Raw genomic sequence first — 26,965 nt, 5'->3', positions numbered from 1 at the left:
AGTGTCACCCCTTATAGCTGACTCCGAAAAAAACATGTCTAAGTGGTTCTGACATTTTTATGCAACCACTAATCAGATGGCTTCTTGCTAAAGGATTTCCCTTAATGAACTTAAGATCTTTATCTTGCTGGTCAGGACAAGTTTAAACAAAGTTACACTGAGTGTGTTGCAGTTTGTGTATGCAAGTGGAAATGTTTTATTTTATTAGTCTGACAATATAAAACCATAATAGACCACCCTAACTCTTCCACTTAATAAAATGATGTGTGTAATGTAAACGTTTCAGATCTGAAGCTTTTGTAGGATCTTATTAAGATTTATAATCACCAGTTGTGAAATGACAATAAAAATGATGGACTGAAATCACAATCTATAATTGTGGTAGTAAAACACACAATGAAAATGTTGGAATGGGTTTCCAACTAGTGTAGCATAAAGTAATGATAACCATAACAATCATAACAGTTATAATACTTCAAGATCAAATTTTATATATGTACTGTATGTGTATAAATATATTTATATATAAACTTGGGGACTTCAGATATCGTGTCAGCTCTAACTTATTCTCCCCAATAGACTTTAATGGAGAGCGCTGAAGAAAAAATCTTACTCTTATCGCTTGCACTCTAACCCGACAGGAGTTATTAATATTTCACATTCCGATGTTCTTCACATACAGGAATATGTTATTTTATTCTAAATTCAAATTTATATATATATATATGTTGGGGATAAAGCAAGAAATTGGGTAATCCTAGCATTATCCGGGTAAACCTGACATTACCCATGTGGTCAAAGCCCCCTTGAGATGGATGCTAGAGGATCGGTGGGGCGCCTTCCTTGAACCCCCTTCCCAGGCAGAGGCAAAAAAATGGTATAGATGGGGTAATTACAGTGCAAAAGACTTTATCCAAAGCCACTTGGGTAATGTCAGGTTTAACTGGACAGATAGCTCAGCATGCTAATGCACTGGGGCTGAGCACTGTAGCAACCCAAGGGTTGCAAGTTCAATCCCGGTCCACTCAGCCTTTCATCCTTCTGAGGTTGATTAATATTAGTATTTTTATTATTAATATTTTTTAATAATTATTATTAATATTTTTTAATAATTATTATTAATATTTTATATTTAATATTTTACATTCCTATGTTCTTCACATATATTTTTTTTTAACTCTCTCTCTCTCTCTCTCTCTCTCTCTCTCTATATATATATATATATATATATATACATACATTTATAATAATGTTAATGTAAAATATATACATATATATCTAAAGGAATAGATACAGAATTATATGCATATATATATATGGAATGTTTAACATATACAGTAAATACACAATAAAACACAATAGATATTTGCAGGCAAATACATAGCCATATACCATATACCTTTATCCATATTTATATGACTAATTTTTATCAGATGGTGTTTATATTTGTATAACAGTTTATTTTAATGTATTTACTGGTATGTTGTGTTTGGTGCAACTTCTATTTTAACCCTAACCCTTCAGTCTTCAGTCATGCTAACCTGATGCGTGTAAAATTTTATTGTGCTCAAGTGAACGCATTTCAACTGATAATGCGTGTGAAAATTAACGCAGACACAGTGGAAATGAGCTCCGTCACCTTAGCTCTAAAAAGGGTTTAAACCCCACCTAAAATGAGCCCAGCTATCTTCTCTAGGTGGGAGAACTCAGAGAGACCCTACCTTTGTGTGTGGGGTATCGCTGGAGGCTAGATTGATCGCTTCCGCCACCGGACAAGCCAGAAAGTTTTTAGAGACTGCGCCATATGAGCGGCACGGTTGGAACAGCAGTGCATGATAGATCAGCACTAAAGAAATAATTAAAGACAAGCAGCGACTGAACAGATCACCCCAGATCTAATCGGTCACTGAAAATCAGAAAGGACAGATCCACGTGGCGGGAGATGGTGCCTTCCAAACGAACGCTACGCAGCAACAAAAGTAAGACAAACTACCCTCACTCCTGCATCCACCTCTGACCAGACAACTACCAGTAGTTATTACCCTAATGGCAATCTACCGCACACAGGGGGATTAATACAACACAAGTTCATCTACTATGCTGGAGGCCTTACTTTTGTGATTTCACCCTACAAATATAGACATGGTCTAATTATATCTAGTTTTCCCCTCCACTCTCAAGCATAAAATTCAGATGCAACTGGAAGAGATGCCTTAACCTCTCTGGATCTCAGTAGGAGCATATTAAAGCGCTCTTTACGTTTATCATTTATTCAATCTGCCTCACTCCTATTTTGACTTTCACCTAATTGTATAGAATTTTAAGCTTCCCGCTACCTCTGTATGCACAAGTATTACAATATCTTCACAAAACAGACTTGCAAAATGTCTCAGAAAAACAAAAATAATTACAGGCGAATGAAACACCAGACTGAGGTACACAGCATAGAAACTGCCTCTCAGAGCCAAGAAAATACAGAGGTCCAAGACCCACACCCAATTGTGGCGCAGTTGTCTGCACTTTTTCTGCCCAAGATTGAACATTTACAGACGGGGGTTGACTCATTTAACCCTGAGCTTAAAGTATTCGCGGCCAGACTGACCCAAGTGGAACATTGCATATCTGATGCAGAGGACAGACAACAGGAAACAACTGTAATCTTTAATAACCTACAGAAACAGCATAAAATTCTTATGGCAAAACTGGACGACTTAGTAAATAGGTCCAGAAGAAACAATCTACGGATAGTGGGCCTACAAGAATCAATTCCTAACTTGGCTCTTATAGTGTTTGCTGAACAACAGCTACCACAGTTACTAAAGATACCAATGGAATCTACTCCCTGTACAGTAGAGCGAGCCCATAGAGTGGGAGTACCTGAGAGACAGCCCAACCCTACAGGCCCACCTAGACAAGTGATGGCAAAATATCTTAATTTAAAAGATAAAATCCTGCTACTGAGGGCATACAGAAAAATGGAATATGAAGGAAAACGCATTTACATATTTCAGGACTACTCAGCAGAAATTTCCAGAAGACACATGGAGTTTTCTCTATATTGTAAGCAACTACTGGAAAAAGGACGCTCTGTAGCCCTCATGTTTCCTGCTAGATTGAGACTCCAAACATCACAGGGAACCAAGTTTTTTGACTCTCCTAAACAGCTGCAGGCCTTCCTAACCAGGGAGGAGGGGGAGACTCTATCGCCATGATCATACAGAACTATGCAAGAATGGTTTCTTTTTTTATTATCACTAAGTGAGATAGGGAGATGGCACTGAGCTATTAATTCCCTGTAAATTCCATATGGCGTTCCAGTTGACTCACAGTCCACCCTTCACAATGAGGGGAACCAGATTCCTTAAATAAGAAAATAGGGAAAGATAGACACAATGGGGGGTAGTTATCAAGCCGTCTACTTTTCTTGCTTCGCCGGCCCAATACGCCCGCCTAAGCTCGCCTACCTTCGCCGCCGCGGACCTGAAAAAATACGCCTAAGTTATCAAATAAAGCTGTCAAAAAGCCGCGGGGCGATGAGCAGCGGACTGTGAGAATTATCACTCATCCGATCTCGCTGCCCTTCGGCTTTTTCCCAGCTTTATTGCTAGCCTGTCACTAAGCACTCACACTAAACTACACTGTTCTACCCCCTATACCGGCACCCCCGGAGCCTCCCGCAACTCAATAAAGTTACTAACCCCTAAACCGCCGCTCCCAGACCCTGCCGCAACTCTTATAAATGTATTAACCCCTAAACCGCCGCTCCCGGACACCGCTACCACCTACAGTATACCTAGTAACCCCTATCCTGCCCCCCCTATACCGTCGCCCTCTATAATAAAATTATTAACCCCTATCCTGCTGATCCCGCACCTCTCCGCAACTAAATAAATAGTTTAACCCCTAAACCGCCGCTCCATGAACCCGCCGCAACCTATATTAAACCTATTAACCCCTATCCTGCCCCCCCTACACCGTCGCCACCTATAATACATTTATTAACCCCTAATCTGCCCCCCCTACACCGTCGCCACCTATAATAAATTTATTAACCCCTATCCTGCCCCCCACTACGCCGCCGCCACTGTCATAAAATTATTAACCCCTAAACCTAAGTCTAACCCTAACCCTAACGCCCCCCTAACTTAAATATTAATTAAATAAATCTAAATAAATTAACTCTTATTAAGTAAATGAATCCTATTTAAAACTAAATACTTACCTTTAAAATAAACCCTAATATAGCTACAATATAAATAATAATTATATTCTAGCTATCTTAGGATTTATATTTATTTTACAGGTACCTTTTAATTTATTTTAACCATGTACAATAACTATTAAATAGTTATTAACTAATTAATAGCTTACCTAGCTAAAATAAACTGAAATTTACCTGTGAAATAAATCCTAACCTAAGTTACAATTACACCTAACACTACACTATACTTTAATAAATTATTCCTATTTAAAAATAAATACTTACCTGTAAAATAAACCCTAAGATAGCTACAATATAATTAATAATTATATTATAGCTATCTTAGGATTTATATTTATTTTACAGGTAACTTTGTATTTATTTTAGCTAGTTAGAATAGTTATTAAATAGTTATTAACTATTTAATAACTACATAGCTAAAAGAAATACAAAATTACCTGTAAAATAAATCCTAACTTAAGTTACAATTAAACCTAATACTACACTATCATTAAATTAATTAAATAAATTAACTACAAATAACTACAATTAAATACAATTACATAAACTAACTAAAGTATAAAAAATAAAAAAAGCTAAGTTACAAAAAATAAAAAAATAAGTTACAAACATGTTACAAATATTACAACAATTTTAAGCTACTTACACCTAATCTAAGCCCCCTAATAAAATAACAAACCCCCCCAAAATAAAAAAATGCCCTACCCTATTCTAAATTAAATACATTTCAAAGCTCTTTTACCTTACCAGCCCTTAAAAGGGCCATTTGTGGGGGCATGCCCCAAAGAAAACAGCTCTTTTGCCTGTAAAAGAAAAATACAACCCCCCCCCAACATTAAAACCCACCACCCACATACCCCTAATCTAACCCAAACCCCCCTTACAAAAACCTAACACTAATCCCCTGAAGATCATCCTACCTTGAGTCGTCTTCACTCAGCCGAGCCACCAATGGAACTGAAGAGGACATCCGGAGCGGAAGAAGTTAATCCTCCAAGCGGCGCTGAAGAAATCTTCCATCCGATGAAGTCATCATCCAGGCGGCGCTGAAGAAAAGTCTTCGATCCGTCCGATGTCATCTTCAAAGAGGTGCTGAAGAGGTCTTCTATCCGGGCGAAGTCATCTTCCAAGCCGGGTCTTGAATCTTCCTTCCGCCGACGCGGAACCACCTTCTTCACCGACGGACTACGACGAATGACGGCTCCTTTAAGGGACGTCATCCAAGATGGCGTCCCCTCAATTCCGATTGGCTGATAGGATTCTATCAGCCAATCGGAATTAAGGTAGGAAAATCTGATTGGCTGATGGAATCAGCCAATCAGATTCAAGTTCAATCCGATTGGCTGATCCAATCAGCCAATCAGATTGAGCTCGCATTCTATTGGCTGATCGGAACAGCCAATAGAATGCGAGCTCAATCTGATTGGCTGATTCCATCAGCCAATCAGATTTTTCCTACCTTAATTCCGATTGGCTGATAGAATCCTATCAGCCAATCGGAATTGAGGGGACGCCATCTTGGATGACGTCCCTTAAAGGAGCCGTCATTCATCGTAGTCCGTCGGTGAAGAAGGTGGTTCCGCGTCGGCGGAAGGAAGATTCAAGACCCGGCTTGGAAGATGACTTCATCGGATGGAAGATTTCTTCAGCGCCGCTTGGAGGATTAACTTCTTCCGCTCTGGATGTCCTCTTCAGTTCCATCGGTGGCTCGGCTGAGTGAAGACGACTCAAGGTAGGATGATCTTCAGGGGATTAGTGTTAGGTTTTTGTAAGGGGGGTTTGGGTTAGATTAGGGGTATGTGGGTGGTGGGTTTTAATGTTGGGGGGGGTTGTATTTTTCTTTTACAGGCAAAAGAGCTGTTTTCTTTGGGGCATGCCCCCACAAATGGCCCTTTTAAGGGCTGGTAAGGTAAAAGAGCTTTGAAATTTATTTAATTTAGAATAGGGTGGGGCATTTTTTTATTTTGGGGGGGTTTGTTATTTTATTAGGGGGCTTAGATTAGGTGTAAGTAGCTTAAAATTGTTGTAATATTTGTAACATGTTTGTAACTTATTTTTTTATTTTTTGTAACTTAGCTTTTTTTATTTTTTGTACTTTAGTTAGTTTATGTAATTGTATTTAATTGTAGTTATTTGTAGGTAGTTTATTTAATTAATTTAATGATAGTGTAGTATTAGGTTTAATTGTAACTTAAGTTAGGATTTATTTTACAGGTAATTTTGTATTTCTTTTAGCTATGTAGTTATTAAATAGTTAATAACTATTTAATAACTATTCTAACTAGCTAAAATAAATACAAAGTTACCTGTAAAATAAATATAAATCCTAAGATAGCTATAATATAATTATTAATTATATTGTAGCTATCTTAGGGTTTATTTTACAGGTAAGTATTTAGTTTTAAATAGGATTCATTTACTTAATAAGAGTTAATTTATTTAGATTTATTTAATTAATATTTAAGTTAGGGGGGCGTTAGGGTTAGGGTTAGACTTAGGTTTAGGGGTTAATAATTTTATGACAGTGGCGGCGGCGTAGTGGGGGGCAGGATAGGGGTTAATAAATTTATTACAGGTTGCGGCGGGTTCAGGGAGCGGCGGTTTAGGGGTTAATACATTTATTATATTTGCGGTGGGCTCCGGGAGCGGCGGTTTAGGGGTTAATATGTATAGAGTAGCTTGCGGTGGGCTCCGGGAGCGGCGGTTTAGGGTGTAATAACTTTATTTAGTTGCGGTGGTGTAGGGGGGGTCAGATTAGTGGTGTTTAGACTCGGGGTACATGTTAGGGTGTTAGGTGTAGACAGCTCCCATAGAAATCAATGGGATGTCTGTCAGCAGCGAACTTGTACTTTCGCTATGGTCAGACTCCCATTGATTCCTATGGGATCCGCCTCCTCCAGGGGTGGCGGATTGAAAACCAGGTACGCTGGGCCGTAAAAGTGCCGAGCGTACCTGCTAGTTTTTTGATAACTAGCAAAAGTAGTGAGAATGTGCCGCACTTGTGTGCAGAACATCTGGAGTGACGTAAGAATCGATCTGTGTCGGACTGAGTCCGGCGGATCGATGCTTACGTCACAAAATTCTACTTTTGCCGGTCTCGAGCCTTTGATAACTAAGGCGAATCAGCCTCGCCACAAATACGCTGCGGAATTCCAGCGTATTTGAGGTTGACGGCTTGATAACTAGGCCCCTAAGTCACTCCCTACAGATATGTTCTTAGCTATAGCACAGTTTAGATTGTATGTTTATTGTGTTTTGCTTATTGTTTTGTTTATTTTCATTATGGCAGATACACCGTGTTAATTATTCTCCTAACCTCTCAAGGGCAGGTTTGATGTATGCTCATGGCCCCCCAACTTCAGCTCATTGAAACATGGACACTAAGGTACAAAATGTTTGCACTAACAGCTGTTACTTCACACCTAACCATCTCTAAGGATAGGCAGGCACTCTATACAGACATAATACAAATAAATGACCGATAGACCAACTAAAATTATTGCATGGAATGTGGGATAACCTCCCAGATTAAGAGCAAAGCTATTCTAACCTATTTAAAAGCCCAGAAAGCAGATATTGCTATTTTAGAGGAGACCCACCAAAATGAAACAGAACACAAAAAATTAAAGCAGATGTGGGTGGGAGAAGTAATTTATACAACTTATGAATCCCGTAGAGCGAGGGGTATGGCCATTCTAAAACCTTAACTACTCCATATTACAACAAAACACAGATACAGAAGGTCGCTTTGTAATTTTGCACATAGTAATAAATTATCTCCCAGTGGTGTTGGTGGGAATATATGGTCCTAATGACAGAAAAAAAGAATTCTGTCACGACATACAAACAAAACTTCTAAGGCGCTTTAGGGATCCCTTAATCATAGGAGGAGACTATAATCTTGCCCCACAGACACCGGCAGATTGATTCTGGAACCCAGAATCAAAAAGCAAAACAAACCCCAACCCCCCATATAGTAAAAGCGACACTAGAACACTCAGAAAATTCCTCAGTGCTCTGGATCTGAGAGATGTCTGGAGAGAAAAAAATCCAGTAACGAAAGAATACACCTGCCTCTCATCATCCAAAGACACACTCTCTAGAATAGACATCTTTATGGTCTCATCCAACTTAGGACCCTGCTTAAAAGATGCAACCATAGGCCCAATAACTCGTTCAGATCATGCACCAATGACACTATCAATCTCTACGACAAAATTTACTACCCCTAATCCTAGATGGAGATTCCCAAATCACCTATACAGGGATGCTAACCTGCACAAACACTTAATTGGACATTGGCTAACATACCAAATTGTTAACGCTCAGCACCTTGAGACACCACTATTATACTGGTAAACAGCAAAGGCTGTCATTAGGGGGGATATCATGACCTACGCTTCAGGACTTCTCCTTAGACAAACAATTAATGCCTATAATAGGTTTTGGGATGCCCCACCCATGCTAATAAATTTAGGTATAAAGAAGCTAAAACAAACAGACGGCTAGATTACGAGTTTTGAGTTATGAGCGGCTCGGTGCTAACTTGCAAGTTATTTCCACCGCTCACCTCCCTATAGCGCTGCTATTACAGGTTTGCAAAAACCCGGCGTTAGCAGGCCATATTGCAGCATTGAGCTCCATTGAGCTCCATACCGCACTCAAATACCAGCACTGCTTTGAGCTGGTTTTACGTGCTTGTGCCCGATTTCCCCATAGACATCAATGGGGAGAGCCGGCTAAAAAAAAGCCTAACACCTGCAATAAAGGAGCGTAAAGCTCCATAACACAGCCCTATTGCTTCCTATGGGGAAAGAAAACTTATGTTTACAACTAACACTCTAACAAAAACCCAGAGTCTAAACACCCCTAATCTGCCGCCCCTGACATTGCCGACACCTACATTACACATATTAACCCCTAATCTGCCGCCCCTGACATCGCCGCCACCTACCTACACTTATTAACCCCTAATCTGCCGCCCCTAACATCGCTGTCATCTACATTACACTTATTAACCCCTAATCTGCTGCCCCCAACGTCGCCGCCACTATGCTAAAGTTATTAACCCCTAAACCTAACCCTAAGCCTAATCCTAACACCCACTAACTTTAATATAATTAAAATAAATCTAAATAAAAATTACTATCATTAACAAAATAATTCCTATTTAAAACTAAATACTTACCTATAAAATAAACCCTAAGCTAGCTACAATTAGTTATGTAGCGAATTGTTCACCAGCGAATAGTTCCCGAGGAACATAGCTTGTTCGCGTTCGCAACGGCGGGCGAACATATGCGATGTTCGATCCACCCCCTATTCATCATCATTAAGTAAACTTTGACCCTGTATCTCACAGTCTGCAGACACATTCCAGCCAATCAGCAGCAGACCCTCCCTCCCAGACCCTCCCAGCTCCTGGACAGAAGCCATTTTAGATTCATTCGGAAGCTGCATTCTTAGTGAGAGGAGGGACAGTGTAGCTGCTGCTGATTTAATAGGGAAATTGATAGCTAGGCTAGTGTATTCAGTGTCCACTACAGTCCTGAAGGACTCATCTGATCTCTGCTGTAAGGACAGCACCCCAAAAAGCCCTTTTTAGGGCTAGAACATCAGTCTGTTTTTTTTTCCTGTGTAATCTAATTGCAGTTGCCTGCCTGCCAAGCCACTTGCCCAGTGCCACCACTCATATCTGGTGTAACAGTAGTGTAAATTTAAAAAAAATAAAATTTTTGACTGTGAAACATCAGTCTGCTAGTGTAATCTAATTGCAGTTGCCTGCCTGCCAGCGTGTGTGCCAGGCCCACTTGCCCAGTGCACCACTCATATTTGGTGTAACAGTAGTGTAAATTTAAAAAAAAACTTTTTGACTGTGAAACATCAGTCTGCTAGTGGAATCTAATTGCAGTTGCCTGCTTGCCAGCGTGTGTGCCAGGCCCACTTGCCCAGTGCACCACTCATTAACAGTAACAGTAGTGTAAATTTTTTTAAAAAAACTTTTTTGACTGTGAAACATCAGTCTGCTTGTGTAATCTAATTGGAGTTGCCTGCCTGCCAGCGTGTGTGCCAGACCCACTTGCCCAGTGCCACCACTCATATCTGTTGTAACAGTAGTGTAAATTAAAAAAAAAACTTTTTTGACTGTGAAACATCAGTCTGCTAGTGTAATCTAATTGCAGTTGCCTGCCTGCCAGCGTGTGTGCCAGGCTCACAACGTATACTGTGCCCATTTGCCCAGTGCCACCACTCATATCTGGTGTAACAGTAGTGTAAATTTAAAAAAAAACTTTTTTGACTGTGAAACATCAGTCTGCTTGTGTAATCTAATTGCAGTTGCCTGCCTGTCAGCGTGTGTGCCAGGCCCACTTGCCCAGTGCCACCACTCATATCTGTTGTAACAGTAGTGTAAATTTAAAAAAAAAAACTTTTTTGACTGTGAAACATCAGTCTGCTAGTGTAATCTAATTTCAGTTACCTGCCTGCCAGCGTGTGCGCCAGGCTCACAGCGTATACTGTGCCCACTTGCCCAGTGCCACCACTCAAATCTGGTGTAACAGTAGTGTAAATTTAAAAAAAAAAAACTTTTTTGACCGTGAAACATCAGTCTGCTTGTGTAATCTAATTGCAGTTGCCTGCCTGCCAGCGTGTGTGCCAGGCCCACTTGCCCAGTGCCACCACTCATATTTGGTGTAACAGTAGTGTAAATTTAAAAAAAAAAAACTTTTTTGACTGTGAAACATCAGTCTGCTTGTGTAATCTAATTGCAGTTGCCTGCCTGCCAGCGTGTGTGCCAGGCCCACAAACATCAGTCTGCTTGTGTAATCTAATTGCAGTTGCCTGCCTGCCAGCATGTGTGCCAGGCCCACTTGCCCAGTGCCACCACTCATATCTGGTGTAACAGTAGTGTAAATTTAAAAAAAAAAACTTTTTTGAGTGTGAAACATCAGTCTGCTAGTGTAATCTAATTGCAGTTGCCTGCCAGCGTGTGTGCCAGGCCCACTTGCCCAGTGCCACCACTCATATCTGGTGTAACAGTAGTGTAAATTTAAAAAAAAACTTTTTTGACTGTGAAACATCAGTCTGCTTGTGTAATCTAATTGCAGTTGCCTGCCTGCCAGCATGTGTGCCAGGCCCACTTGCCCAGTGCCACCACTCATATCTGTTGTAACAGTAGTGTAAATTTTTGACTGTGAAACATCAATCTGCTAGTGTAATCTAATTGCAGTTGCCTGCCTGCCAGCGTGTGTGCCAGGCTCACAGCGTATACTGTGCCCACTTGCCCAGTGCCACCACTCATATCTGGTGTAACAGTAGTGTAAATTTTTTTAAAAAAAACTTTTTTGACTGTGAAACATCAGTCTACTTGTGTAATCTAATTGCAGTTGCCTGCCTGTCAGCGTGTGTGCCAGGCTCACAGCATATACTGTGCCCACTTGCCCAGTGCCACCACTCATATCTTGTTTAATAGTAGTGTAAGTGTACATTTAAAAAAAAAAACTTTTTCGACTGTGAAACATCAGTCTGCTTTTTTGTGTCAGGCTCACAGCGTATACTGTGCCCACTTGCCCAGTGCCACCACTCATATCTTGTTTAATAGTAGTGTAAGTGTACATTTAAAACAAAAAATACTTTTTGGACTGTGAAACATCCGTCTGCTTTTTTGTGTCAGGCTCACAGCGTATACTGTGCCCACTTGCCCAGTGCCACCACTCATATCTTGTTTAATAGTAGTGTAAGTGTACATTTAAAAAATAAAAACTTTTTTGACTGTGAAACATCAGTCTGCTTTTTTGTGTCAGGCTCACAGCTTATATTGTGTCCACTTGCCCAGTGCCACCACTCATATCTTGTTTAATAGTAGTGTAAGTGTACATTTAAAAAAAAATGACAGGCAGAGGCAGGCCACCCCGCAGGTGCCGTCGTGGTCGTGGTGCTGTGATTCCCTTTGGCCCTAGAATAATGCCCAGTGTTCAGAGGCCACGTACCATGAACTCGAAAAGTTCTGAGGACATAGTTGACTTTTTAACACAGGACACCCAATCTTCTATAGCTTCCGCTCCGAATCTTGAGGCACCATCCTCCTCCAGCTTATCTTCGGGCACCTCTCAAGTTACCACTCGCCCGTCTGCCGCCACCACCAACACTAGCACCACAGCCGCTTCACTTGATGTGTCAGAGGAGTTATTTACACATCAATTGGAAGAAATGAGTGATGCGCAACCATCATTGACAGATGATGTAGATAACAGTGATATGTCTCAGTCAGGCAGCATTACAGACATGGACTTACGGTGTTATGATGATGATGTTGTTGTACCCGCTGCAGTGAAGCGGTTGATGATGATGATGCGTCCGTGGATGTCACGTGGGTGCCCGCTAGAAGAGAAGAAGAACAGGGGGAAAGTTCAGATGGGGAGACAGAGAGGAGGAGACGAGTTGGAAGCAGGGGGAGGTGGTCGCAAGGAGCTAGTGGCACAGTCAGAAAGCATGCATCGGCACCCAGGGTCAGCCAGACAGCATGCCAATCAACGCATGCTGTTGCCACCACCAGAATGCCATCATCGCAGAGCTCAGCAGTGTGGCTTTTTTTGTGTGTCTGCCTCTGACAACAGTGATGCCATTTGCAACCTGTGCCAAAAGAAACTGAGTCGTGGGAAGTCCAACACCCACCTAGGTACAACTGCTTTGCGAAGGCACATGATCGAACATCACAAACGCCTATGGGATCAACACATTAGTACAAGCAGCACACAAACTCAAAGCCGGCATCCTCCTCCTGGTCCAGCATCTTCAGCCACGTCAACCACTGCTGTCCTCCTTGCCCCCTCTCAACCATCCGCCACTCCGTCTCTCTTCCGGAGCATTTCCTGCTCATCTGCCCACAGTCAGGTGTCTGTCAAGGACATGTTTGAGCATAAGAAGCCAATGTCACAAAGTAACTCCCTTGCCCGGGGTCTGACAGCTGGCTTGTCTGAACTCTTAGCCTGCCAGCTTTTACCATACAAGATGGTGGAGTCTGAGGCGTTCAAAAAATGTGTAGCTATTGGGACACCGCAGTGGAAGGTACCCGGCCGAAATTTCTTTGCACAAAAGGCAATCCCCAACCTGTACTCGATTGTGCGAAAGGAAGTAATGGCATGTCAGGCACACAGTGTTGGGGCAAGGGTCCATCTGACCACAGATAGCTGGTCAGCAAAGCATGGTCAGGGCAGGTATATCACCTACACTGCACATTGGGTAAACCTGCTGACGGCTGCCAAGCATGGAATGCGTGGCTCTGCAGAGGAGTTGGTAACACCGCCACGACTTGCAGGCAGGCCTGCTGCCACCTCCTCTACTCCTCCTACTCCATCCTCTTCCATAACCTCCTTGGCTGAGTCCTCTTCTGCTGCTGCGTCTTGCTCCACATCAACGGCACCCCCCAGCTCCCCAGGTACTATTCCACATCCCGGATATGGCTGTGTCACGCCGTCTTGGGGTTGACTTGCCTGAAAGCAGAGAGTCACACCGGACCAGCACTCCTGTTCGCCCTGAACGCACAGGTGGATCAGTGGCTGACTCCATACCAACTGGAGATCGGCAAAGTGGTTTCTGACAATGGAAGTAATTTGGTGGCGGCATTGAAATTGGGCAAGTTGACACATGTGCCGTGCATGGCACATGTGTGTAATCTGATCGTACAACGCTTTGTGCATAAGTGCCCAGGCTTACAGGACATGCTGAAGCAGGCCAGGAAGGTGTGTGGCCATTTGAGGCGTTCCTACACGGCCATGGCACACTTTTCAGATTTCCAGCGGCGAAACAACATGCCAGTGAGGCGCTTGATTTGCGACAGCCCGACACATTGGAATTCAACACTCCTAATGTTCGACCACCTGCTCCAACAAGAAAAAGCCATTAACGAGTATTTGTATGACCGGGGTGCTAGGACAGCCTCAGCGGAGCTGGGAATTTTTTTGCCATGTTACTGGACGCTCATGCGCAATGCCTGTAGGCTCATGCGTCCTTTTGAGGAGGTGACAAACCTAGTCAGTCGCACCGAAGGCACCATCAGCGACATCATACCATTTGTTTTCTTCCTGGAGCGTGCCCTGCGATGAGTGCTGGATCAGGCCGTAGATGAGCGTGAAGAGGAAGAGGTAGAGTTGTGGTCACCATCACCATCAGAAACATCAGAAACAGCCTTATCAGCATCACTTGCTGGACCAGCAGCAACGCTGGAAGAGGATTGTGAGGAAGAGGAGTCAGAGGAGGAATGTGGCTTTGAGGAGGAGGAGGAAGACCAACCACAACAGGCATCCCAGGGTGCTCGTTGTTGTCACCTATCTGGTACCCATGGTGTTGTACGTGGCTGGGGGGAAGACGATACCTTCAGTGAGATCACTGAGGACAAGGAACGGGACATGAGTAGCTCAGCATCCAACCTTGTGCAAATGGGGTCTTTCATGCTGTTGTGCCTGTTGAGCTGAAGGAGAACGACCTGTACTGGGTGTCCACGCTACTAGACCCCCTGTATAAGCATAGTGCCTGAAATGTTATCGAATTACCACAAGTTGGAAAGGATGTAGCAGTTCCAAAATAAATTAAAAAGTATGTTTTACACAGCGTATAAGGGTGATGTCACAGCACAATGGGAATCTAACAGGGGAAGAGGTGAAAGTAATCCTCCGACTCCCACGACCACGCCGGCAAGGACAGGACGCTTTACAGATGTATTGTTGATGGAGGACATGCAGAGCTTTTTAAGTCCTATGCATCGCCACAGCCCTTCGTGGTCCACCCTCAGAGAACGACTCGACCGACAGGTAGCAGACTACCTCGCCTTAACTGCAGATCTCGACACTCTGAGGAGCGATGAACCCCTTGACTACTGGGTGTGCAGGCTTGACCTGTTGCCTGAGCTATCCCAATTTGCAATCGAACTTCTGGCCTGCCCCGCTTCAAGTGTCCTGTCAGAAAGGACCTTCAGTGCAGCAGGAGGTATTGCCACTGAGAAGAGATGTCGCCTAGGTCAAAAAAGTCTAGATTACCTCACCTTTATTAAGATGAATGAGGGATGGATCCCGAAAGGGACTGACATTGGGCGATACATTTGAGTACCTTTCGGGGACCCTTGGTGTTGTACATGGCTGGGTGGAGGAAGAGACCTTCAATGACATCAGTGAGGACAAGGAACGGGACATGGCTAGCTTGGTATCCAACCTTGTGAAAATGGGGAGTTTGCGGTTGTGCAAATGGACTGTTTGCGGTTGTTTGCGGTGCGTTAAAGGGACAGTCTAGGCAAAAATAAACTTTCATGATTCAGATAGAGCATGTAATTTTAAACAATTTTCCAATTTACTTTTATCACCAATTTTGCTTTGTTCTCTTGGTATTCTTAGTTGAAAGCTTAACCTAGGAGGTTCATATGCTAATTTCTTAGACCTTGAAGCCCACCTCTTTCAGATTGCATTTTAACAGTTTTTCACCACTAGAGGGTGTTAGTTCACGTATTTCATATAGATAACACTGTGCTCGTGCACGAGAAGTTATCTTGGAGCAGGCACTGATTGGCTAGACTGCAATTCTGTCAAAAGAACTGAAAAAGGGGCAGTTTGCAGAGGCTTAGATACAAGATAATCACAGAGGTTAAAAGTATATTATTATAAATGTGTTAGTTATGCAAAACTGGGAAATGGGTAATAAAGGGATTATCTATCTTTTAAAACAATAAAAATTCTGGTGTAGACTGTCCCTTTAAACGGGGAGTTTGGTCTGTCACTGTGAAGCGGCGTAACCCTTACACTACCTGATCGATACAACATCATACCTGATGTTTTAAAGCACGTTATTCCAAACAATTTAGGAATGTTAGGTGATTTATGCCCTTTATGGCTTAAAACCAGACTCTGCATCAACTATGTAATTTTCCATGGGAGTTTTGCAATGGATCCCCCTCCGGCATGCCACAGTCCAGGTGTTAGTCCCCTTGAAACAACTTTTCCATCACTATTGTGGCCAGAAAGAGTCCCTGTGGGTTTTAAAATTCGCCTGCCTATTGAAGTCTATGGCGGATCGCCCGTTCGCGAACAGTTGTGGAAGTTCGAGTCCGCCGTTCGCGAACGCAAAATTTTAGGTTCGCGACATCACTTGCTACAATAGAACTAATAGTTACATTGTAGCTAGCTTAGGTTTTATTTTTATTTCACAGGTAAATTTGTATTTATTTTAACTAGGCAGACTAGCTAGTAAATAGTTAGTAACTATTTACTAGCTACCTAGTTAAAATAAATACAAATTTACCTGTAAAATAAAACCTAACCTGTCTTACACTAACACCTAACCTTACACTACAATTAAATAAATTGCATTAATTAAATACAATTAACTAAATGGATGTCTGGTCTTAAAAAACTGTAAGTGGATCTTCGGGGGTTAGTGTTAGGATTTTTTTAAGGGTTTATTGGGTGGGTTTTATTTTTAGATTAGGGTTTGGGCTGAAAAAGAGCTAAATGTCCTTTTAAGGGCAATGCCCATCCAAATGCCCTTTTCAGTGCAATGGGGAGCTTAGATTTTTTTAGATAGGATTTTATTTGGGGGGTTTGGTTGTGTGGGTGGTGGGTTTTACTGTTTGGGGGGTGTTTATATTTTTTTTACAGGTGAAAGAGCTGATTTCTTTGGGGCAATGCCCCGCAAAAGGCCCTTTTAAGGGCTATTGGCAGTTTAGTTTAGGCTAGTGGGTTTTTTTTATTTTGGGAGGCTTTTTTATTTTGATAGGGCTATTAGATTAGGTGTAATTAGTTTAAATATTTGATAATTTTTTATTTTGTGTAATTTAGTGTTGTTGTTTTTTTGGAATTTAGTTAATTGTATTTAATTAATGTAATTTATTTAATTGTAGTGTAAGGTTAGGTGTTAGTGTAAAACAGGTTAGGTTTTATTTTACAGGTAAATTTGTATTTTTTTAGCTAGGTAGTTAGTAAATAGTTAATAACTATTTACTAACTATTCTACCTAGTTAAAATAAATACAAACTTAGCTGTGAAAAAGAAAATAAACCTTAAGATAGCTACAATATAACTATTAGTTATATTGTAGCAAGCTTAGGGTTTATTTTATAGGTAAGTATTTAGCTTTAAATAGGAATTATTTAGTTAATGGTAATTATTATTTAGATTTATTTTAATTATATTAAAGTTAGTGGGTGTTAGGGTTAGACTTAGGGTTAGGTTTAGGGGTTAATAACTTTAGTATAGTGGCGGCGATTATGGGGGCAGCAGATTAGGGGTTAATAACAAAAATGTAGGTTGCGGCGATGTTAGGGACAGCAGATTAGGGGTTAATAATATTTAACTAGTGTTTGTGATGCGGGAGTATGGCGGTTTAGGGGTTAATATGTTAATTATAGTGGCCGCGATGTCGGGAGCGGCAGATTAGGGGTTAATAACTTTATTTTAATGTTCTTGTGATGCGGGAGGGCTTCGGTTTAGGGGTTAATAGGTAGTTTATGGGTGTTAGTGTACTTTGTAACACTTTAGTTTAGAGTTTTATGTTACGGCGTTGTAGCATAAAACCCATAACTACTGACTTTCAGTTTACGGCACGGATCTTGTAGTTATAGGCTGTACCGCTCACTTTTTGGCCTCCCAGGCAAACTCGTAATACCGGCACTATGGAATTCCCATTGAAAAAGGACTTTTTGAAAGCTGCGGTAGTTACGTTGCATGACGGCCAAAAACGTTGGCGGTACAGATATACCGGCAAGGCTCGCAATACCAGCGGTAGTGAAAAAGATCCATAATGCTGCTTTTTCACAATAAAGCAAAACTCCTAATCTAGCCGAGAGACTCTTGCATAAATCCAACAACGCTATGTATCGCACACAAGCAAAATTTTATATACACGGGAACCGAGCATGAAAATACCTAGCAAACAGAACTAAGCTTACACGCAAACATACTTCTGTATTAACCATACCAAGCGGAGGGCAGCTCCATACAACAGAGGATGACATTCAACAGGCATTCTGAAATTATTACAGGGAAATTTACAATGATCAACCCATAGACCCAAACTTAAAAAATAAATTCTAGGAGGGCTTGAACCTCCCTCAACTGACAGATGACCAAAGGTCAACTGTAAATTCCCCAATAACATGAGAAGAGGTACAAGAAGTAATTAAGAATCTCCCAACAGAAAAAAACCCCAGGTCCTGATGGCATGCCAGGGGAATTATACAAAATCCTACAAATAGAAATAAGTGAAACTCTTATATAATAGTATAATGGGGGGCAGTACAACCCTATCCAAAATATTTGCAGAAGCCACCATTGCAATAATCCCTAACCCAGGTAGGGACCCCACACTTCCAGGCTCATACCGCCCAATTTCACTCCTAAATGTGGATTACAAAATTCTCACAAAACTATTATAAAACCGTTTAGCCTTAGTATTGCCACAACTCATAGACCCAGATCAAACGGGATTCGTTAAAAACAGATCCTCAGTCGGAAACATTTGAAGAGTGCAATTAATCTTATCTTACTATTGGAAACTTTTTAAAGAGGGAAGGATAAAGGAATTGCCAAAAGCATGCTTACTATTATTAGACGCAGAAAAGGCTTTCGACAAAGTCCTTTGGGATCATCTATACACAACATTAGATAAATTCGGGTTTTCCAGGAGTTTCATTACGGCAATTAAAGCCATTTATAGTTCCCCATTGGTCTCTATACTCATTAACGGTAAATGTGGGGTACGCGTCAGGGCTGCCCACTCTCCCCCCTCCTTTTTGACCTTGCCATCAAACCTCTAACCTTAAAAATAAGATCACTGATAGACGGTTTAAACATTGGTGGGGTCCTGCTGCACCTCTCATTGTTTGCAGATGATATGATCCTCTACATAACTAGCCCACACATTAATACCCCCACAATTATAAGCCTTATTGAAGAATTCGGAAATATCTCAGAATATCAAATAAATAAAACTAAATCAGACCTTTTATGGTTACATCCCCAAATACAGACACCAATTGGAAACTACGGTTTTAGAATAGTGAATAAAAAATGTGCTTACCTAGGAATTCATCTGTATTGGTTACGCACCACCTGCAAACTACAGGTGGATCTCACATTAGAGGGAATAATTTTACTCAAATTTTGCAATATTACAGCTACACAAAGCCTATTCGTAGGCAACATCATTCTCTAAGCTAGAAAATTAATATTTAAACAATGGGTGGAGAAGAAACCCCCTTTACTAACAACGCTAACATGTAATAACTCGCCAACTATTTTTTGAATAAATAGATGTGTTTGGGGATGTTAAAACAAGAACACCCAAATTTATTAAAAAATAGGAGATACTTATACTGACATTACCTATATCAACACAAAGACAGATCATCCCCCACCCCCCCCAGATACGGATTACATCTTAGCAGCTCAGCTACGAGGAGAGTAGAAATTGAAAATTATAAAGGTTGGTGTGTCTAGATGCCTTAAACTGCCTTATTATAATGTTTCTTATACAATTTGGTTTGTACTGCTAAATTGTTTAGTGTGTTACTTTAGAATAATTAGTTCATCTTTTAGTTTAACAAAAAAAAGTAAAAATATTGCCCTACATATGAGCAGGTTAAATAAGGCCTCCAGGAACCAAAGGATGTTGGATTACAGCACTTAGAAATCTACCTATATGGAAGGAATAGACTAGCTCAGAAATCTGGACTAAACTCATGAAACCACTACAGATATTCCTAATCCTGGACTGTAAGAGTAATTAATGAGCATTCAACTACCATGTAATATGTTACCCTTGACAATGTATATGGTATTTCTTTTGTACTTTGATATGCTCTAATTTTATATTACTACACCTGTAATGTGTGTAAGGCTAACCTAATAAAGAGATTTGTTGAAAAGATACATGACCCCTGCATCCCCTCATTCCATCTATATGCCCAAATATGACCTTAAGAGTGTCATTCAGGCTTCAGTAAGAGTCTGGTGTGTAATATGTGTTCTAACTAAATTATATTCTAGCTTTGCTTTTTTTCAGAGGGCTAATAAGAGTGGTTGTGTTGTGACAGAAAGACCCCTGTAATCTATAGGCCATGGTGAAACTGCTTTAGTTGCACCATCTGTAATTCTATCATTGTATAATGTATGTATTTATATTAACCTAATAGAGAATTAAGGGTTGTTTTCTAAGATAAGTAAAATAACATTGTCTTAAGCAAAGTGATAGAGTGTCTTGTTGTTCCCTATGATGATCGTTTTCTTAGTAAACATGGTGCACATTCTTCCTCAGCACAGGATATTTTTTATATACAAAGTGAAGGGTTATGTGTGACATTTATCTTTTTTGAGCATGGGCACTTTGCTCTAATTTCCCGAGCATTAAGCAGGTCAGAGTTCGGGCATTCCTAAAGAGGCTGAGCAGGATTATATGTAATCATTATTAAGGCAAAGGGCATGGAGGAAACAGGAAGTGTTTATCACATGGTCAGAAACCACATTATGTAAACTTTTATTACAGAGCATGGTACAGCCCAACTGTACTTTATACAAACGCTAGGGATGAAAACATTACGTATGCCAACAAGTATATAGAGATTAAAGGGACAGTCTAGTCAAACTTAAGCTTTCATCATAAAGATAGGGCTTGCAATTTTGAACAACTTTCCAATTTACTTTTAGGGGTCGATTTATCAAGCCCCATGTGATGCTAATTCTGTGTGAGTCTTCAGGCTCGCCGGAAGCAGGAGTTAAGAAGCAGCGGTCATAAGACTGCGCTCCTTAACTCGTCCGCCACCTCTGAGATGGCAGACAGCAATTTGCCCAATCAGATACTATAGGGGTGATTGACACCCCCTGCTAGAGGCCGATTGGTCGTGAATGTGCAGGGTGCGGCATTGCACAAGCATTTCACGAGAAATGCTTGTGCAATTATAAATACAGACAGCGTATGATGTCGGCATTTATCAATGTTCGCCTGCACATTGTTAAACCGACCCCTATAATCAAAGTGCATTATCATTTTCATTTCATTTTTGGGTTTTTAACACATTACCAAAAATGTATTATATTATAATTTTTTTTAATAATTATTGTTTTTTTTATATTTTTATATTTAATAATTCAATAAGACGCATTGAGGTTAGCAATTCTTCATGTGCATTAACCCAACACCGTGTTGTGATACTCGGGTTTCTCTTCAAATCGAATAAATCTTTCGCCTTTTAACCCAACACCGTGTTAGACGTAAATCCCAAAACGAAGCATGTTACACATTCCTATGTTCTTCACATATACTTTTTAAATTTATTATTAAATATATATTTATATACAGTGCATGTCTAATAATCTTGATGTAAAATGTATATCTATACCTATATATCAATAGGAATAGATATAATATATAGGTATATATATATATATATATATATATAATATATAAAATTTGTTAAAAATTCCAGTGAGTGCAAGTTTTTTCTATACCAATATTAATACCTACTAGCAGCCTGGCATCTCTGCTACTATATATATATATATATATATATATATATATATATATATATATATATATATATATATATATATATATATATATATATATATAATTTGTAAGCAAACATCCATTTGCTGATATTTGGAAACATTTTTCAGGGCAGCAGAAACCTAAATAAAGTTAAAACAGTAGCTAGTGCTGGAGTTACAAGACCAGCAGCAGTACAAAAAGATTACTTTATCCTTTTTTTTTGGGGGGGGGTCATTATTATCTTATTGGGTGAAAGAAGAATCAACTGACAAACACATTGCTAGATCACTATTCAATAGTTTAATAATTTAAATCTGAAAAAATTTCCACATTTAGAGAACCAGTTTTAACTGCACAAAAGATCTAATTTTTGTTTTTGTTTTAAATTGTTCATTTTTTTGTGTGTTAAAGGGACATAAAACAGTTGGGATCTGTGCATATCCTAAAAGGGCTAATTTATTAAAAACAGATTGAATAAAAAAAAGTGTTTAAAAATTGCTGGAAAGTATTTTAAAATAATTTCCAAAAATTAACAAAATTAATTACATAGCTTAGCTGCCCCCCTGGAGCAGCCAACTCCATCCCTCTTATCCCTGTTTAGACACAGACATTGGCATCTATTTATCAAGCCGTCAACTTACTTGCATTCAATGGCACCAATACGCTCGCCTAAGATCGTATAACATAGTTGCCGCTGACCTGAATACGTTCTCCAAAATGATCAAAAAAGCTGTCAAAAAGCCACGCACCAAGTACGGGGCGATGAGCAGCAGACTGCTGTTAACTAACAGTCATCGATCTCGCTGCTCTTTGGCTTTTTCACAGCTTTCTTGGTACCCTGTCACTAAACACCCACACTATACTATACTGTTTACCCCCTATACCGCCGCTCCCGGAGCTCACCGCAACTCTAATAAATGTATTAACCCCTAAACCGCCGCTCACGGACCCCGCCGCAACTAAATAAAGTGTTTAACCCCTAAACTGCCGCTCCCGGAGCTCACCGCCACCTACATTATACTTATTAACCCCTAATCTCCTGCCCTCTACACCGCCGCCACCTACCTACATTTATTAACCCCTAATCTGCCGCCCCCAACATCGCCGCCACTATATTAAATTTATTAACCCCTAAACCTAACTTAAATATAATTCAAATAAATCTAAATAAATATTCATAGCATTAAATAAATTATTCCTATTTAAAACTAAATACTTACCTATAAAATAAACTATAAGGCCTAGATTTAGAGTTCGGCGGTAGCCGTGAAAACCAGCGTTAGAGGCTCCTAACGCTGGTTTTAGGCTACCGCCGGTATTTGGAGTCAGTGATTAAAGGGTCTAACGCTCACTTTTCAGCCGCGACTTTTCCATATCGCAGATCCCCTTACGTCAATTGCGTATCCTATTTTTTCAATGGGATCTTCCTAACGCCGGTATTTAGAGTCGTTTCTGAAGTGAGCGTTAGAGCTCTAACGACAAAACTCCAGCCGCAGGAAAAAAGCAGGAGTTAAGAGCTTTCTGGGCTAACGCCGGTTCATAAAGCTCTTAACTACTGTACCCTAAAGTACACTAACACCCATAAACTACCTATGTACCCCTAAACCGAGGTCCCCCCACATCGCCGCAACTCGATTACATTTTTTTAACCCCTAATCTGCCGACCGCAACCTACGTTATCCCTATGTACCCCTAATCTGCTGCCCCTAACACCGCCGACCCCTGTATTATATTTATTAACCCCTAACCTGCCCCCCTCAACGTCGCCGCCAGCTACTTACAATAATTAGCCCCTAATCTGCCGACCGCAAAGCGCCGCCACCTACGTTATCCTTATGTACCCCTAATCTGCTGCCCCTAACACCACCGACCCCTATATTATATTTATTAACCCCTAATCTGCCCCCCTCAACGTCGCCGACACCTGCCTACACTTATTAACCCCTAATCTGCCGAGCGGACCTGAGCGCTACTATAATAAAGTTATTAACCCCTAATCCGCCTCACTAACCCTATCATAAATAGTATTAACCCCTAATCTGCCCTCCCTAACATCGCCGACACCTAACTTCAATTATTAACCCCTAATCTGACGACCGGAGCTCATCGCTACTATAATAAATGGATTAACCCCTAAAGCTAAGTCTAACCCTAACACTAACACCCCCCTAAATTAAATATAATTTTAATCTAACGAAATTAATTAACTCTTATTAAATAAATTATTCCTATTTAAAGCTAAATACTTACCTGTAAAATACATCCTAATATAGCTACAATATAAATTATAATTATATTGTAGCTATTTTAGGATTAATATTTATTTTACAGGCAACTTGGTAATTATTTTAACCAGGTACAATAGCTATTAAATAGTTAAAAACTATTTAATAGTTACCTAGTTAAAATAATAACAAAATTACCTGTAAAATAAATCCTAACCTAAGTTATAATTAAACCTAACACTACCCTATCAATAAATTAATTAAATAAAATACCTATAATTACCTACAATTAACCTAACACTACACTATCAATAAATTAATTAAACACAATTCCTACAAATAACTACAATTACATAAACTAACTAAAGTACCAAAAATAAAAAAGAACTAAGTTACAAAAAATATAAAAATATTTACAAACATAAGAAAAATATTACAACAATTTTAAACTAATTACACCTACTCTAAGCCCCCTAATAAAATAACAAAGACCCCCAAAATAAAAAAATTCCCTACCCTATTCTAAATTAATAGAGTTAAAAGCTCTTTTACCTTACCAGCCCTGAACAGGGCCCTTTGCGGGGCATGCCCCAAGAAAATCAGCTCTTTTGCCTGTAAAAAAAAACATACAATACCCCCCCAACATTACAACCCACCACCAACATACCCCTAATCTAACCCAACCCCCCCTTAAATAAACCTAACACTAAGCCCCTGAAGATCTTCCTACCTTGTCTTCACCTCACCAGGTATCACCGATCGGTCCTGGCTCCGATATCTTCATCCAACCCAAGCGGGGGCTAGACATCCACTGAAGAAGTCCAGAAGAGGGTCCAAAGTCTTCCTCCTATCCGGCAAGAAGAGGACATCCGGACCGGCAAACATCTTCTCCAAGCGGCATCTTCGATCTTCTTCCATCCGGTGCGGAGCGGGTCCATCTTGAAGCAGCCGACGCGGATCCATCCTCTTCTTCCGGCGTCTCCCGACGAATGACGGTTCCTTTAAGGGACGTCATCCAAGATGGCGTCCCTCGAATTCCGATTGGCTGATAGGATTCTATCAGCCAATCGGAATTAAGGTAGGAATATTCTGATTGGCTGATGGAATCAGCCAATCAGAATCAAGTTCAATCCGATTGGCTGATCCAATCAGCCAATCAGATTGAGCTTGCATTCTATTGGCTGATCGGAACAGCCAATAGAATGCGAGCTCAATCTGATTGGCTGATTGGATCAGCCAATCGGATTGAACTTGATTCTGATTGGCTGATTCCATCAGCCAATCAGAATATTCCTACCTTAATTCCGATTGGCTGATAGAATACTATCAGCCAATCGGAATTCGAGGGACGCCATCTTGGATGACGTCCCTTAAAGGAACCGTCATTCGTCGGGAGACGCCGAAAGAAGAGGATGGATCCGCGTCGGCTGCTTCAAGATGGACCCGCTCCGCACCGGATGGAAGAAGATCGAAGATGCCGATTGGAGAAGATGTTTGCCAGTCCGGATGTCCTCTTCTTGCCGGATAGGAGGAAGACTTTGGAGCCTCTTCTGGACCTCTTCAGCACCGGATGCCAAGACGGATCGGTGATACCTTGATGGTGAAGACAAGGTAGGAAGATCTTCAGGGGCTTAGTGTTAGGTTTATTTAAGGGGGTTTTGGGTTAGATTAGGGGTATGTGGGTGGTGGGTTGTAAGGTTGGGGGGGTATTGTATGTTTTTTTTTACAGGCAAAAGAGCTGATTTTCTTGGGGCATGCCCCGCAAAGGGCCCTGTTCAGGGCTGGTAAGGTAAAAGAGCTTTTAACTCTATTAATTTAGAATAGGGTAGGGATTTTTTTTATTTTGGGGGTCTTTGTTATTTTATTAGGGGGCTTAGAGTAGGTGTAATTAGTTTAAAATTGTTGTAATATTTTTCTTATGTTTGTAAATATTTTTTTATTTTTTGTAACTTAGTTCTTTTTTATTTTTGGTACTTTAGTTAGTTTATGTAATTGTAGTTATTTGTAGCAATTGTATTTAATTTATTTATTGATAGCGTAGTGTTAGGTTTAATTGTAGGTAATTATAGGTATTTTATTTAATTAATTTATTGATAGTGTAGTGTTAGGTTTAATTATAACTTAGGTTAGGATTTATTTTACAGGTAATTTTGTTATTATTTTAACTAGGTAACTATTAAATAGTTATTAACTATTTAATAGCTATTGTACCTGGTTAAAATAATTACCAAGTTGCCTGTAAAATAAATATTAATCCTAAAATAGCTATAATATAATTATAATTTATATTGTAGCAATATTAGGATGTATTTTACAGGTAAGTATTTAGCTTTAAATAGGAATAATTTATTTAATAAGAGTTAATTAATTTCGTTAGATTAAAATTATATTTAAGTTAGGGGGGTGTTAGTGTTAGGGTTAGACTTAGCTTTAGGGGTTAATACATTTATTATAGTAGCGATGAGCTCCGGTCGTCAGATTAGGGGTTAATAATTGAAGTTAGGTGTCGGCGATGTTAGGGAGGGCAGATTAGGGGTTAATACTATTTATGATAGGGTTAGTGAGGCGGATTAGGGGTTAATAACTTTATTATAGTAGCGCTCAGGTCCGCTCGGCAGATTTGGGGTTAATTATTGTAAGTAGCTGGCGGCGAAGTTGTGGGGGGCAGGTTAGGGGTTAATAAATATAATATAGGGGTCGGCGGTGTTAGGGGCAGCAGATTAGGGGTACATAACTATAATGTATGTTGCGGCGGTGTAGGGAGCGGCAGATTAGGGGTTAATAATAATATGCAGGTGTCAGCGATAGCGGGGGTGGCAGATTAGGGGTTAATAAGTGTAAGGTTAGGGGTGTTTAGACTTGGGGTACATGTTAGAGTGTTAGGTGCAGACGTAGGAAGTGTTTCCCCATAGGAAACAATGGGGCTGCGTTAGGAGCTGAACGCTGCTTTTTTGCAGGTGTTAGTTTTTTTTTCAGCTCAAACAGCCCCATT

The sequence above is a fragment of the Bombina bombina genome, chromosome 4 (assembly GCF_027579735.1).
Source record: "Bombina bombina isolate aBomBom1 chromosome 4, aBomBom1.pri, whole genome shotgun sequence".
NCBI lineage: Eukaryota > Metazoa > Chordata > Amphibia > Anura > Bombinatoridae > Bombina > Bombina bombina.
Note: the sequence above shows the minus strand (reverse complement) of the source record.